We start from the raw sequence: 14,312 nt of genomic DNA on the forward strand, positions 1-14,312 counted from the left end.
AGACAGTTTGTAAACTCACTTGTTGAAATTTATGACCTAAAAAATTTTAGGCGGACTTTTGCCATCCGGCCCGGTTGGTAGGGGTGTTACTCTTTTTGAGCGTGACTGTACCAGTACTTAAATTATACCTTTTGAAATTTTTAAAGAACAAATGCTGATATTAACCTCCAGCGGTTGTAATTAAGGCCGCCAGATCGTAGGTTGACAATGTACTAAATTTCAAAGCTGTAGAATAAAAAAATTCAAGCTTTCAATGAAAGTCTACTTCAATTTTTCGTAAGGGTTGTTGCGCTGTTATTTTAAATAATGTGCACACTAAGTTGATGATCTATCAGTTACATGATTAATATACAAAGTGGAGGATTTAACTGGAATAAAATTCATAACTTGAATATTGGCGATTTCAGTGAAAATTTCTGAAACAGATCAATTTTTATTTCTTTTTGTGCCGTTTTATTTTAAGATTTTATTCATTTAAAAATTACACTCTGTATGATACACTTAAAGATATTAAGTGGTACAGTATAACCAACCGTTTGCCAAAATTACATCACTTGTAAACCCGTTAAATTTTTTGTAGACGTCTTTTCTGACAAAATTAAATACATTGTCAAACTCATAAACCTACCACAGCACATTTTTTTCTTGACTTATATCAAATACTTTCTTAATAATTTACATTCCTCTATGAACGAAAAGGTAAACCATTCAAATAGAACATAATAAGAACGAGTTTTATTTTGTCTACTTAGTTATTACAAGATATACGAGGTCGGTTAACTTAGGGCAAAGTTGCGCATTTTTATGCTGAAAAATTATCTAAAAGAAAATTTGATGTGTAAATTTTTAGTTTGTAAATTATAGAAAAAAACGGAAATTTGTAATTTTCGTTTTTATTTTTTCAAGCGAGAACCAAAAGAACTAAAGGTTTTTAAGTAGGACGTTTTTCAGTTTTTCATATGGACGCCGTATTTAATTTTTGTATTTTTGAAAAGTGTTTTTTTTCTGATTACAACGATCTATCACATAATATGATTGAATCTTACAAGCTGATCAAATTGGAGAAAAAAGCATTTTTGCGAAGAGTGCTTTGGAAAAACGCCAACAATTTTGTTTTTAAACAAACTAGATTTTAGATAATCTAGAATCGTTCGATAAAAATCGTTCATTTACTAAAATTACAATGTATTCTGAATTTTTTTGTTGCAAATTTGTCGGAAAATATTTATAGGCGACTTGCAGTGATTTTTCGAAAAATGGTTATTTTTATAACGAAAAGTTGAATAATTCCAAAACGAAAAAAGATAGACCCATAATAGTTTATATTAAGTTACATTATTTTTTTGCGTAGAATCTAATTATGCAAAAATATATTGGTTGTTCCATTTAAAAAAATATAACTGTCGTGCACCAACCTGTATACAACACCCTGTGCATAATAAGAATATTTTTAGTTTGTGAACTTTAAGTCGATCGATTGCATAATAAAAACAAAATGGTAATATTTCAAATAGCAATAAAGTTATAGACCGCTTATACACCGCTGGGTCACCCTGTATGTGCATGACAAAACTTACAGTTTTCTACTAATTTATTGTGGAACCATTCGTTTACAACTTTATAAAAAACTTTGTACCTAAGTTTTGAGTAGAAAATAATCTTTGAACAAATTAAGATTAGCGATGACTTATTTGTTATTAGCAGAGAGCGGATTTCTGGTATTTTGGTAGTTTTAATGAACGGCCTATAGTTTTTTTGTCGACATAAGCAAATTAAGCTTTTTTGTTTGAAATAAACCAGTCTTTTTAATGCTTATTAGCTAATATGTCGTTTAAAAAAAATTATTTGTGCAATTTTTTTTGCTAATTTTGTAAAATTTTAAGGTTTTGAATTTTTTAGCTTAATAGTGTCGAATACCTAGTTTCAAAAATTTTTAGTTGTGGGAAGTTTTGGGGGTCGGATGACTTAAAACTGACGGTGATTTTAAAAGATTTTATTTACACGCTATTTACAAGGGTCTGTCCTCGACGAAGGGCAGTGAGCGAGAGAGAGTTTTTCCCAACACCCCCGCTAGGGGATGGCGCTAGTGATCTTAGGGAGACCGTTCTGGGCTGGCGCGCACTTTAAATTGGTAAAATCGACTACAACTCGGCCAGCCTGACTTCGATCGCCCTCGATCGATATAACATAATGATGGTAGCATAAGTTTTTCAATATTCATAAATGTAACCTAAACCTGGTAAACATAACTAAAATTCAATAAAATTCTTAGGTAAACTTAAACATAATTGCACATAAACATAAAAAAACATAATAAACATAATAACATAAGCAAATTCATCAAGTATAAATGAATTCATACATAATACATAATGCATTATAATTCATAAGAGACATAAGCGACATAAAATTCAAAAAAATCATAACTGTACTTAGTCCATCATAATTCATAAGAGACATAAAATTCAAAAATTCATAATCCGTAAATAACAAACTTTTAAAACACAGAAAACTTAACTTTAAAACTTATAATCTATTACAATTATATAAATGAAAAGGGTGATTGCAGAACAAATAGATATTAAAACTGTTTTAGTAGAGTTGTCAGCAATGAGAATACCAACAATGCATTGCTAACTACAAATTCTAACTAACTAATTAAGCTTGACAAGTGAATTGCAATCACTCGACAACCATGGTTTCATTCTGGAAGTATCGTACACTCCAGAGAACGGTACTTGCGTATGTTGAAAGCCAGGAATGTCTTTCAAAAGGTATCTGTCATTTGAATAGATCAAATTGGAGAAAAAAGCATTTTTGCGAAGAGTGCTTTGGAAAAACGCCAACAATTTTGTTTTTAAACAAACTAGATTTTAGATAATCTAGAATTTTTATTCTTCGCAAAAGGAAGCAAGACAAAGTTATAAAAATTCTACTCGCATTTTTAACAGAACTGTCAAAATTTGGTTTGTTAAATAAAAATTTTCGCATTTTTTTTCAAAGCACTCTTTGCTTTTTTGAAGAATGTCGTCCTATTTAAAAACGTCAAGTTCTTTTGGTTCTCGCTTAAAAAATTAAAATAAAAATTACATTTTTTTATTTTCCTCAATAATTCAAAAACTAAAAACGACATATCAAATTTTCTTTCATCATGAAAATGACCAACTTCGGCCTAAATTAACCAACCTCGTATCTCTTCTAATAACTGAGATCTCCATGGTGGAACTCGAAACGCGGACACCCTATATAGTAATGTATTTAGTTGCAAGAACCGCAATGCTTGTCGAATGTTGTTAAAGAGAGTACTCAGAAAGATTTAAGAGCACATGAATTGCAGGAAATAAACCATTTAAACCCAATCCGCTAGCCGGCGCGCCGTTTGAGATCTAGCGATCGCCAAGCAAGGTGTTTTCTTTCAATACAGTGATTTACTTCTAACCGAACGTACAATAATAACAAAAAAGGCTAAAAGGACTCAAGTAAAGTGGCGATTCGATCGCCCTTTAGGTGCTCTGTGTTATCAAAGTAAATTTGTCGAGGACCAGTCGAGGTGAAATGGGTGACTCTAATCCGAGTACTGGGATTCATTTACCCGATCCACTATGATATTTTACCCAGAGCTGTTTTAAATTTAAGAAGTGCTTTTGTGCGTGAGCGTGTACGACTTGAACGTAATTAAAATTAAAGCGCGTCTCGGTGACACTCGTTCACAATAATTATTACAGACGGGTGAATTGGTACGCTTGATATCTAACCCCAGACACGTTTTCCTAAATAAAAACTAGACGCCAGCAAATTAAAAACACTCCACATAGCAAACTCTACTTCAACACACGCCAGGAAAAATAATCACAGAGAACTCGTTAAAATAAAGTTTATTATCACAGGGTTGAGTTTTACACTCGTATTTATAGCTGCTGGCATTAGAAAGTTTAATGCGATGCTTCATTATAATCCACACTTCTATATACAATAAGCGAAGGACTTACAAGAGCCCGACAACATAAATAAACACCAACATCTTTTATATCTTTCATGGACCGGTCTATGATACTTGAACTACTGTTGAAAACTTGCATGAATGTTTTTACATGTAATAAAAAAGACATATTGTGGTTTTACTGAGTTGTTCAATTACTGATTAAGTGACTAAAGTAAACTATTTTAAGAATCAAGTTTCAAGTTTCAAGTTTCAAAACGTTAGGTATGCAGGTATGAGCAACATTCAACAAAGGAACGAATGACCCTTTATTAGAACAGCATATTTAAATTTACTTCGGTCTGAATGCATGTATGTACCTAAGCATAAGAGAGATCTGTAACAGTAGTCTGAGAACTAAGAAGTCATATATAATTATTCTTCATCAAATTGCCAAAAAATATAAACTTGATATCATAATAATTGAGTACAAAATAATAGTGTCGACACATTTTATAATAATCAGGTTCTGGGAGGTAGATAAGAGACCACAATTCTCCTGATATAAGGTCGGATGAAACAGTTGCGCCCTCGGGACCTCTTAAGATATTCTCTACGTGCTGATTTAACTTTCTTGGGTCTTCAAATTCACAGTACAGCCTTAACGGGGTTTAAGAAATTTATCTTTCGATGTAGTTTTAAAATCAGAAATCTATTTTCTTTACTAATAAATACAACTGGTCCCAGTTTGTTTTAACAATAAGTATTTGTACAAAGGGACTTAGCCTGTTGGTAATGTACATTAATTGACCTGAAATGTTAAACATTAAAAAAACATATTCAAAATTATTAATAGATATTAACCCCTGTGTCATCTTAAATTATTATTAATTTATTAATTCATAATTATAAAGAATAATTAACATTCATATAAAGATATGAAAACCTGTTTTAGAATTTTTAAACAGTGTAAAAATAGTGAAATAGTAAATTTTGAAAACACTATTTACTCTAGTTAGCAGGAAATTTCAGTATCAAGTGGAATTGGAAGTGAAAGTTATTACAAAATTTACAGAAAAAGTAATAAATGGAGTAGTATTTACTAGCAATTTGCTGCCTAAAAGGCGTAAAAGATATTTCATTCAAGTTTGTTTATTTCACCCGGCGCATCCACCAAATTTTTAAACACCAAAAAATTAACGAAACCAATTTCATTGTGATTACGTCCACTCTCTAGAGTAATTTGTGTGTCATTTGCTAGTGTTGTCAGTTGTTTTTTTAACAATTTTACTCATTTAAAAGCAACTTACACTAACCGATTATTATTATTATTATTATCGCCCGAACTACACTAGAAAGTGGACGTATTGAACTTATTTTCTTTAAAATTATTTTTGATTATTTTTGCGTATAATATCACAGGTGTTCCAGCGAGTTTGAAAATTTTTATATTTTATTGCATTTTTGAGCATAAATTTTAGTTGTGATGATTTTGACCTAAACTTTATTGTGTAGACTTTCTTTAAGACATGCCTTACATTTAAACTAAGGGTACTAAAAAAATAAGGTTTTTCAACAATTTAAAGAGAAAAATTCAAACTTAAAACACTTTACTGGTTGTTCAACGCATATTATAATTAGGAATGTAAAACAATACAGACGATAATTACAAGATAACTTAAAAAAATAAAAAAATGGAATACTACCTTATTTTTTGATTTTGAGACTTTACTATTTCTGTTTCTAGAAAGAGTGTAGTTTAAAAGCCAATAAATTTTATAACTTTAAGTTATTTAACTTTGAGGAGACTTTCTTTTTAACAACGAAAATGTAGTTTTCTCAATTAAATTTTGGTTGGCGCAAATCCTAGAGCTCTAAAAACATCAGTTCTATTTAGGCTTAATCGTTAATTAATTATTAATTAAGTCAGTAATTAAGTAAGTACTATTACAAATACCACTAAAAAGAAAAAATAGTTTTCATTGTATGTACCTGTCGTTGTGGTACCAGTCTTTGTCGCACATTTGGATTAATTTTTTACTTTAATTTTAAGCACTAAAGACTTTCTTATTTACACCTGACTCAATTTAAAAATTATATTATTCTTAATTTTGCAATTATGAATTTTTAATTAGTGGGTTTTCTGTAAAAAAAATGTACTATATTTCTAAAGTTCTCAGTAAAATTCAAAATACTTTTAGGTAGTGGCATTTTTTTAAACTTTGCAAAAATGTGTTTAAATTTTGGTTTCATTTATTGCTCATTAAAAAACTTAACCGGAACCGTTAGCCAGAGGGGGCTCCAGGTTTTTACTCAAAAATAGATAATTTAAATCAAACTTCGATATTTTTTTATTTTTTGGTCAATGTCTTTTCGTTTTCAAGGAAAACGCTAAAAACACATAATTTTCACTTTTGTCAGTTTTTAAAAGCCGATTACGGCGAAACTCTAATTAGAGCTAACAAATGTCAGATTCCGTTAGAACTGTTATTAATTCCGTTAGAATTAATAAATCTCAAAGCGATGACAGTGTCTTGAAAATAAAAATTTCAAACGCCGGTTGTACCTAAATTAGGAGAGCTAGGACAATTTTTTTTATTTCAACGTAAAAAGTATCTCGCTGTCTTATCAGACAGGAAATTTCACGATGTTTTTGTTTTTTTTTAATTACGGCAAAGTCATGTTAAAAAGTAGAACTACTGTGATGAAAACCTAACGTAACAATCTGAGAAAGTGATTGAAGTAAAAAAAGTTTATTTTTTTAATTTCTCAATTACCTACGGCAAAACTATAAAAAGTATGGAAGTATTTTGGTCTAAGCCTATGTCAAATAATTCGGAAAATTGATTGGCATAGAGAAAGTCGCTAAATTCCCAATAGTTTTTTCTAGATTTTTTTTTACCTGTTTACCTTTACTTGAAAGCTTTCCTCGATAAATGTTTCACGTCCCAAAATCGACAAAAATCTTGCACAAATTGGAAAAATCAAATTTAAAAAAATTGAACCTATTGATTTTTTTTCTATTTTTAACATTCTTGGTAGTTTTCAAGTTACCAACGTAAAAAAAGTTTTTTATTCATATAAATAGCCCAATTATATACAGTTATAAAAGCTTATAAGATACGCAATCAACATTAACATTAAGGGCCACATAAATGAGTACATAAAAAAATTGTTAAAGGTGTCAGATTAAGAAAAGTATGGAACCTGTTTTACTTTTCACATTAACTGTACTTTTTACTTGTTTTAATTAGTCGCTAGAAATGACCTTTCTTTAAACAATAGTTTATTAAGAGCTTATTAACGATTTCCAGTTTAATGAGGCGCTTATTTGCCAGTAAACGTTCCGAGAAATCGGCCAAAATCTCGGCGTTTCTTGCACTTTTAAGAAACCTATAGACTTCAAAAGGTATAAAAAAGTGCGTACAATTTTGTTGAACGAGTTTTTTTAAATTGATTTTTTAATCAAGTCCAATTTGTAAAAAAAAACGAGTGACCACATTAAATGAATTGTATATCTACAGGGTGAGTCAATGGTGGGTTATTTCTGAATTTCTATAAATACGCAACTAATAATACTGATTCCACCTAACCAGTTATTACTGACAGTAATCGTAAAAAAATTAAATTTATTCTACGATTACATTGTTCTGGGTAGTATCAAGTGTGCTTAATAGTTTTGTTAAAATTTTATTATTAATTATTATTATTTAAAAGATGAAAAAAACAGTGTTGATTTAATTAATGTAAAATCAAACGAAGTATCCAGTGGTCAGTACAATTAGTATTTTTGGTTGCATCCTAGGACATATCAAGAAGTTACCCACTATTAACTCACTATTATTTCATTCATAATATTATGTATGTATAATGTAAATTTTTCAAAGCTAAACCAAAATAATAAATAAATACAGGATGATTCTTTTAGGCCCTACATTAGAAACTTTTTAACTTTTATTATAACTAGAGCTTTCAAATTTTTTATACGATCCAAATTCAACTAAATTATTTTCAAAAAGGCTGAACTTCCAGAACGACAATAAAATTGGCGCCAAGTTTGAAATTTTAAATAGTAACCACACATTTTTATTGCATATTTAAATTTACCTTCTCAAGCTGAGAAAAATTTACCCATGTTGTTGGTACGTATCTGTCATAGTTTTTGACATATGTCAATTTTTTTGTTAAAATTTTCATTTGCAAGGGTTTATCTTAGATATCACAGCCCTTGAACCCTTTGCGATAAGTGAATAATTTTTTTTTGCATTCGATGACCGAAGGTTTGAAAAATTTTCTAGAATTTTCGAAATTGTCAACTGTCAAAATTCATGGCTAGTATGAGTTTTTCAAAATGGTTTTCAAAAAACTGCTATAACCCTGTTTTCTTAACAGCAGTGGCAAGGACATCGATATTTATGGTGACTTTTATCAATACGTCCTATACCCACCGCTTACAGTTTTTGAAAAAAAAACTAGAAAAAAACTGATTCTACTTCGTAATTTCCATAGTTAATCAAGTAGACCTTGTAAAATAGCCAACAATTGTAAATCTTCAATATTTTATTTAGTTTTTAGCTGTTTCATTATGGAATAAGCAATAAAATAAAATAATATTTAAATAAAGTTTATTATAACCTAGTGAATTATGTAAAGTAACTCAGTCAGTCAGACATCAAATTTTGAACTTCTTGAATGAAAATGGTAAACAAATTTCTTGTACTTCCGGAAATTCATCCATTTCGAAATTAATTTTATTGAAGTTAGAATGGTCGATTTGGATCGTATACAAAATCTAAAAGCTCTAGCTATATTAGAAGTTAAAAAATTTCTAATGTAGGTCCTAAAAGAATCAGCCTGTATTAGGCTTTCCGGAGCATTATATTTTCTTAAGGAAATAGAAACAAATTTATAGATGGCGATCACGGATATTAATGTGACATTAACAACACGTTTCAAACGCGTCTTTAGTTCCATTTACAGAAAGCAGTACATGTTAATGAAGCAAATACCCTTCACGTTTGTCACGCTTACTTTATAGAGTGCTTGTTGTGAACACTCGCTTAGAATAACGGCAAGTCAGCGAGAACTCATTTAGAAAGTATGTATGTAATTACTTGAACCATTATCTCCAACACTGAAATGCAATCTTGTTAATTTATTCGGAAAACGGCATCACGACGCTCTCCCTGTATTAAAACCGTCTTAAAAACGACCAATCCTCGAACATATTATAAAACAGTTCATTATGTAGTGTACGCAGAGGCGGTCGGTAGAGCGGTAAAGTGGTATCTCCGCTTACGGAACCGGAACACACAGCAAGATGTAACAGACCACAGTGGTTAAAACAATCGACAAAGTCTACGGTTACATCTTGTAATCTTGTTAGCTCGTTGATATTAACTCGGCTGTTATTGTGCGAAATCCGGGTGTACCTGCATTTTTCGGACCTTTTTCGGTTTGCTTATTAAATTAATATGTAACCTAAACAAGCAAATTCGAGTAGTCGGAGCCCTTGTTAAAACATTAAGCCATATGTAAATTCAGCTTTTGCACAAAAGGGTCCATTCTAAAGAACTTGAAACAATATTGACGATAGAGTACACAATCACATTGTTTCTCTAGAATTTTAAAGCCGCGAAAATTCCTTCTCAAATAGAAGCTGATCGGTTAATGTATCGCCACTTCTACATTCATTTTGGTTAGTTTAAAGCCGTTCAAAGCGCTTTAAATTTCATATGTGCATTGTAAATTGCAAAAAAGATAAATTTTCGTGAAAAAGTTCGCCGATGTGGAATCGCTTTCAGAAGTTCTTTGCAGTTTATCAAATTTAAATTTCAGTAATTATTCGGGTACTTGTTTTAATTTTACCTCTCTCATACATTTCTATAAATACACAGTTTGCTATTAAAATCTAAAGTTGTTAATATCGGTAAATTGATTAATAACGCTCGAACCTGATCACGTAACGTTGTAAAAAAATTAACATGTTTTACCCAAAAAAAACAGAATGAAGTAGCGTAGTTAATCAATTTTTTGCAGAACATTGTTAAGCTAGTTTTGTAACTAAAAATTTAAAATTTAGTTTCAAAAAAATTCAATAGCTGTTCTAAAACATACAACTGCATATTTCCAGATTCAATTTCTTGTAATGTGTATTAACTATTTCTCGGTAACTAACGCAAGCTATCACAAACATATCATAGTTCCTTAAAACAACTTTTAAGACACATAGTTACACATTTAAAAAAAAATGTCAACAAACAATAACTATTTACCCTATAATTAAAATAATAAAATGAAATATTATAAAGATTTAACAAGGTATAGCAAAAAAAAATAAAATAAAGAGTAACAAGTAACCAGTAAATAGATGAGAAATCTTTCTTTATCTCAAAACTTTCCACAAAAATTTGCTACTCGTAACTTATTTATATTTCTTAGACTAAGATGCAATTTACATATTATGTTTTTTTTAAGATATAAATACTTTTTGTGCGAATTTTTTTCTTGATTGTACACCATATGAAAAATCATATTATCTACACCAGAGTACATAGCTTTTTTACCTGACCTAACTTGACGAGTCCTAATTATCTTGCGGACGCTATAAGTATTTAATTTTTTGTTTGAAAATTGTCAAAAAAAGTTTAAATAACATTTGGAAACCAATTGTTTAGTTCCTACAAACACAGTTTTCTAATTAGACAATAAAAATTCATCCAAACATTCTCTAAAAAAAACAATGTTCCTTATTTTTGCATAAATACTGTTATAATTACAAAAAAATACAAACATAGAACGTGATTTGTGCTTTTCTGTATCGACAAAGAATCTTCGATATAAGATGATTTTTCTCTCATAAACAAACTAACTAGCTCTTTTTTTAAGTAACAGCGATTTTCAGTATAAAATAAGTTAAACCGAACAAAATTGAAATTAAATTTGAAACAACTTTTGCCACTTTCTGCATCATGTAAAATAAAAAGGATTTTTATTATTGCCAATTGCAAATTGCAATTTCTAATATTCAACAAAATATAATAAATTATTTAAAAAAAAGATCAAGCCAAAATAGTTCATTCCGAATTTTTAAGAATAAGTTTAGTCAAATAAAATATGCGAAAAAATACAAAATTAATAATAAAACTGTATGGACCAGAAAATAGATATAAAACACATTAATGTTTAACAAACTGGCTGATATGTAGAACAAAATCAACAGACAAAGGCCAGTCTTTAAAAAAATAACAAATTAATATTTGTAATTTTTGGCATAAATTAACATTTTTTTTCAAAAAGATTTTTGTTGAAAATTAAGCTAAATCTAACAAAATCAGCCATAAAAAATATAATTTCTTAAACCTATACTAATATAATGTTCTTCTCTTTTATTTACAAGGCTGTGTGTTTGTATTTTTTGCATTTAACTTATCAAAATAAATAAAATTCATTTTTACATAAATTTTAAATTTAACCTCCATAACCTAGTCCGCATAACACAGGTTAGTCTAAATTAAAGTGAGTTTAAAGTAACGCTTTTACATGGTATATTTTGGTTGTGAGTTAATAAAAAAAAAAGCCTTGAACAAATTGATTTTATTTCTGTAGATATAATAAATAATAATGTAAAATAATGAAAGTAACACTTGTGACGTCACTGATTTCTGAATATTGACGCCATTTTTAATTTTTTTTTAAATAACAACCGATATTTTTGCTTACTGGTTTTGATAGTAGGTATACTTTCTTATCTTTCTGGTAAGTATAATGTAATTGAAAAAATAAATTAAAAAAATGTATACAAAGTTGTTTTTTGCTTATTTTGAAAAATTACAATAACAAGAATATGAATTTTATCCGTTACTTTAAATTTACTCTGTGCAGTTATATTCCACAGATTGATTAAACTTCTCTAAATAAATAAAATTTGCAAGAAAGAACTTCGTTAATTATTACTTATTTGTGTTACGGGTTATTTCTGATTTTTTTTATTCAGTCAATACCTACCCTAAAGTAAGTTTTCTAATTTTGTTAAAAAAGTACAGTAAAGCCTCTCAACAACGGACACCGATGAGGAATCTTTAATTGTCCGTTGTAGAGAGGTGTTCACTAATGGGAGGTGGGCAATTTTAATATAAAAAACTGTTTTTTTTAATCAACATTTGGGTTCAACTGTGACATAGGAGTGTGACATAATGACTGCTATTTATAGGACTAGGAGGGCATCAAGATATTCAAATTTAAAACATCAGCAAAAATATTTTTTACAAAAATAGCTTTAAAATATTCAAACAGTATGAGTTTACTGTGCTAAAAAAGTTTTCTTTTAATCACTACTTTTTCCGTCTGTCCGTTGTAGGAGGTAAATTTATATTTTATATAATATTGTGGTAATTGAAGAATTCTTTTTGTCCGTGTCCGTTATACAAAGAGTCCGTTGTAAAGAGGTTATTTTATATTATTTTTCCAACGCATTTGTTCCGTTCCTACAAAAATGTTCGTTGTAAAGAGGTGTCCATTAAGGGAGGTTTCACTGTATAAAAGTTGCGGGTTATTGTTTGTAGTCATGAATAAAGGAGTATTCGTAACTTGAATCGTCGATTTAAAATAACTAGTCCAAATAATTGTCCGAATTTCTTTAATTAACCTCTAGAAACTTTACTTAACCCTTTAACGAAGGAAGAAAACTCAGTATATCATATAATTATTTAAAAGATATACAGGGTGTATCAGAAATACGTGTGTTAATTTTAACAGGTAACAGAGCTCAACCTATGAAATATTTTTTCTATTTGTAATTTTTCAATAAAACATTTAGAAATTTACTTGAAATTTAGAAAAGATAACATATTAAAACGTATACCCGCCTATGGGTACACAAATAAAAGAGCCGAGCTATTTTCGTTGTGATAGAAACGGACAATTTAAACAATTTAATATAAAATAAAAATTGTTGCTATGAATACAAAGTAATTATTACAAACTAAGGCGGAAAACAGTGAAAATTATAAATAAGAATTTTGCAAAAGGTTATATAGAAAAGTTGTTGTATTTGATGAGTTTTATTACGTGGTAAAATTAACACACCTATTTCTGATACACCCTGTATTTGCTGTTTCAAAAATATAAAAACGCCAAAGTCACTTTTTCAGCTTTTACAAATTACACTGTGTAACACAAAAAATGTTTATTTTAATTTTTTTGAGTTTTTACCATCTCTCAGAGCTGCAAATTACATATATACACTTTTTATTGCTTAATTGACGGTCCTTCAAATTTTATACCAATTTTTTTTCGCCAGTAAGAACCATTCAGTTAAAAAAAAATAAGAGCATTTGCGTTGTGTCATTAATTGTTCTGTAATTCACTGATTTGTGTTTTTCTGCTACATTTAATAAGGTATGACGTTATTTGGTGGCTGGCTATTTTTTTGTTTTTTTCAAGAATAACGTAACGATAACAATAAATATTAAATTAGGGTTAATTGTAAATTGTCAACCCCTATTTTTTTTATCGTAGACCGAAATTAGAAATGAATTGCGACCAAAAATTTATTCAGAAGAACCTATGCTTTTAATAAACACTAACATTTTAAAATAAGTACAAAAATTTTCACTTTTTATTACACACACTGTATTCAAACACTGTATAATATAATTTTATCAATCTTATTAAAAAAAAAAATAATTCGGTAAAATGCGACATTGGCGTTTTTATAGTTTTGAAACAGCTAATAAACCAATTTTAATTCAATTAATTATTTAAAAATCAAGCACTAAAAGAGGCAAATGCAATAATATTTAATCGACAAATAATTCAGACTGTATTTATTAACAAGACCATACTTATTATTTATGAAAAATTATCTAACGATTTAGGACAAATTGTAGAACATTTTAGATGTACGAAGCATTAAGATTTTGCATTTTTTAAAAAATCTAGTAAATTTGATACGGACCCACTTACCTCTTTGTTGAATTCACTGTTACATCAAACATTAATTGTTATTCATTTTGATGTATCGCGTGAAATTTATTGAATTTTGCGAAACTTTAAAATTCCTTTTAAAGTGTTTTCAATAACGTAATTATTGTATCAGCAGTGAAGTAGAATTTGACTATTCATGACTATTATTTCATGTAAATTGAAGCATGTCTGTAAGCTATTCAACAGATATTAGCTATTCATTCGACTCAGTAGAGATAGGGCCAGCACAATTTCGTTAGTTGATTGATTTAGTTAAAACGACGACTAGCTGGCATCCATTTATCATTAAACCGTCGCCCTAAGACCAAAGGGACTTAAGTTACTTACACGAATTTTCCCCGAAAGAAGCTCTTTCATTATTTGCAAAGAATGTTTGACTAAATTAATCTTGTTTGGAGCCGCTGGA

The sequence above is a fragment of the Tribolium castaneum genome, chromosome 1, assembly GCF_031307605.1.
Source record: "Tribolium castaneum strain GA2 chromosome 1, icTriCast1.1, whole genome shotgun sequence".
NCBI lineage: Eukaryota > Metazoa > Arthropoda > Insecta > Coleoptera > Tenebrionidae > Tribolium > Tribolium castaneum.